Consider the following 4,000-nt stretch of genomic DNA (forward strand, 5'->3'; position numbering starts at 1 on the left):
TCGACATCTATTCTATTATCGGAGAAAATCTTTTGTCATATCGATTTTTCAATAACTAAATTTATTTTTAATCTCATTCTCACCTTACTCCATGCTTTTTTTTTTTTTAGAAAAAATACAATTTACCCCCAAGTGATATGAGAAATGAGCAGAAAATTCCTTGTAAAAAATAAAATAGCATATTATCTCCTGTGTTTTAAAAAACTAAGTAAATTACCCTTCTATTAAACCTTTGATAGGAGGTAATTTTAGTCATTTTTTGAAATACATAGGGTAATTTGCTAATTTTTTTTCACAAGAGGGTATTTGTCATTTTACATATCACAGGATGGTAAATTACATTTAACCCTTTCTTTTTGGGTAAATTGCATAATGCCCCTTTGTGTTTTCACAATTGAGCTAAAAACTCCATGTGTTAAAAAAATAGGTAAAAACCCCCTGTGTTTTATAAATACAACAAAAAGTCCTCTTTCCGTTAGACAGTGTGGGACACTCACTTATTATGTCAGTGGACCTTAGTTTTTCGCCTTTTTTAGGATTACTTTAAGTGTACAATGTCCATTTTGTCTATATTTTCACATTTAAATATATTTTATTTAATATATAATTAATTAAAATTATTTATTGAGACCAAATATATTATAATAAATTATATTTATTTCTCGAATATATTAATTTAATAAAAAAAACCCAAAAAGTATATAAATTTTTGAAAAATTAAAATTTTGAATTTAAAAAACACGATACAAATTTAATAACTAAATTTCACTTTTCAAATTAAAAATATATATGCAATATAAAAGTCATTTATAATAATTATATATTATTAACTCAATTATATTATTATTAATTTAAATATATTTTATTTATTTAATTATAAATAAAATAATTAACTATCAAAATTAATAATATCAATTATTTTAAATTATATTATTTATTATAAATAATATTAAAATTATTTAATATATAAAAATTGAAAATTTTAAATCATTTAATATCAATTATTTTAGCCTCTTCTCCATCATCGGCATGTAGTGACCTACGACTGCGATGGGGCAATTGAGGTCCCCCTTTTACTCAAGACGATCACAGTCTCCCTCCGTAAATTTGGGCAACGCGGGGGCGGGGGCGGTGATGGCGAGAGCGAGGTCGCCCCTGCAGAATGGATATATATCTATATATTATATATAGTGTATCTAAATACATATATAAAGATATATATATAAATAAATAATATATTTTGAATTATTTAAAATTTAAATCGTTTACTTTTTACAATTGAAGATCAATGGTTGTTATAAGGGTATAATAGAAAATTCAACCAAAAATTAATGACGTTAGGGCTGACTTAATGGAAAGGAAAAATATGTAATATTTTTTAAAAATACAAAAAAAAAATTGTCTATTTTTTAATATACTGATTTTTAATTAAATTTAGAAAATAAAGGGAGTTTTTATGCAATTTACCCTTTCTTTTTTCATGAACTTCTTTCTTTCTCTCCTTACACCACGATTTTTTTTCACCGACTTTTTTTTTTTTATCTTACATCATAATATTTTAAATATATTTATGAGGACCGCATACAACAGCGACTTGATATCATAAACGAGGATGTGGAATGGAATTTTATGTAGTGTACAAAGTCTAAATACACGCCCCCTTGAAATTCTGAAAACTGACACAAAAAAGTCACCAGAAGTAAGAGGCTAATTTGAAGTCTGAAAACCCTCTCCCAAAACAACGGATGCTACAGATGGAAAGGTGCTTCTCATGTAATAAGTGTGAGTGCCCCATTTGCTTTGCTACCTGTCAGAATTGAAACTTGAAAATTTTTTCCACAGAAATTTCAAGGAAAGCTCATTTTCAGACAGTCAAGTTTTCCGGAATTACTATCTCATCGTATGAGACAAAACTGTGCATGTCTTTTCTTAACACAGATCTTGTCGCTTAGGAAATTGGCAAATCATAATGTGACATGCTCCATTTCCCACCTCCTTCCTCCCAATTGTTATATAAGATATCCTTTCTTTATAAATTAATTTTGGGTTAATCACATTTTTAAACTTTATTTTAAAAATATAAAATAATATTTTTTTTCAAAAATATTTTAAAATTATACTTACACCTCGTCCAAAAATTTTCATTTACACCTGACTCCTTTTGGATATGTTTGGAGAAAAAATACTGATGTTAACCAAAATAATTACATAAATTTTTAATTTATCCTTCATTTAATATTTTTATGTATATTTTTGTACTTATAAGGGGATAAATATAATATATATATAAAGTGAGGTTAACATTAATATAATTTTTTTCCTTATAAGTACAAAATTATTAAATAAAAATGTTAAATTAAGAGTAAAATTAGAAATTTACGTAATTTTTTTTATTGACATTGACATTTTTCGTCTAAACCCCTGAAATTACAATAAAGTCACTTTTATGTATGCCAAATCAAGTGTCTACTATGAGGGGCCTAGTTCCTATTTTAAGTTATTGTAATGTTTTCCAAAACCTACCATATATGTCATTTGATTCTGATCATTCACCAAATATGTATAATCCTTACTATGAGATTTTTTTGAATGAAATCAATATAACATATGTTATTTGTGTTAAATTATCATTTTTTTTAATAATTATATTTGTCAATAGTAGAACAGAAAATTAATGTTATACTCTACTTATACGAGTTCATATATATGCAGTTCTATATTAGAAGTATAATTAACAATTAATAAGATAATTATATCTATATTTGTTAAAAAGAGATATTAATAACCTTGAGATCTGACTAGATTGACTATTAAATACATTAAACGTATTATATAAATTTAAAAATATTAAAATATCTACTTTTTAGAAAAAAAAATGCAAAAAAATTGAACAGATTCAAGTTGGATTAGGATCTAAAAAATAAAATTTGAGACACATCTCACAATCCATTTGTAATTATCAGAACTCTCTCTAGATTAGCATTGATCTAACCCCTTACTACGATCGACTGCTTCGTTTGTCGTCATGAAGGGTTCGATTCTCCTTTCCAAGACGATTGAAACGGTAGATAAGACGTCCCGTAACTCCAACAAAATCAAAGGATATAGTCATTTAAAATTCTACCATCTAACCACGCAAGCAAAGTATTTAAGTTTTCAACTTACTCCTGTTCAAACTTTCTAAAAACGCATTTGTCTTTTGTCATACATCACAATGTCTTTAAAATGACAACATATATGTTAGAATTTTTCAATACAGTGATAAAATTAAATAGATTATCGTAAATTATTTATTAGTTTAAAATCAAATAGGATTACTGCCAGGATTGGCCGCTGATATCATTTTCGATCTTGCATGTTAGGATTCGTGAAGGGCGAGTTGGCGGGATGTCGTTTTCATTTTGACTTTAGCTCCGCACGTCATTGGAATTTCTCTTAATCTTTCCTACATTTTCGTTTATTAACTTCTCTGACATCTGTTCTACGGATGACAAAATTATTGGTTCAATTGATAAGCACAGAACAATAGAAGATAATTTACTATTAACTATAATTTTATTGATTATAGAATAAAATCATGATAAATAATTATCATTAATTATAATTAAGTAAAAACTAATGCCTAGCATGAAAATTATTTTTGTCATAATTCCGACATTTTTGTCATGTCATTTAAGTTTTTAATCATAACGAATGTTTTCGCTAGCTACACTTACAAAGATATTTTGGTGTATCTAATTAAATAAATTATGGTACAGTACATGGTGTATCCAATATATTTTAATATAATTCAGTTTAATATATATTTTCATGGCATGTCCGAAACATCTTCAACTTCAATGAATTATTCTTTAATATATTTTAGAAAGAGTAAATAAAACTACCTAACAAAAAAAAAAAAAAAAACGAGAGTAGGTACGAAGTTTTAAATTTACTTTTTGTCTTTTCATATTTATTTGTGATTCTTTCAAATAATTACTCCGACATCGCAAATTATTTA

Source organism: Sesamum indicum, linkage group LG10 (genome assembly GCF_026168435.1).
Source record: "Sesamum indicum cultivar Baizhima isolate 11 linkage group LG10, ASM2616843v1, whole genome shotgun sequence".
Lineage (NCBI taxonomy): Eukaryota > Viridiplantae > Streptophyta > Magnoliopsida > Lamiales > Pedaliaceae > Sesamum > Sesamum indicum.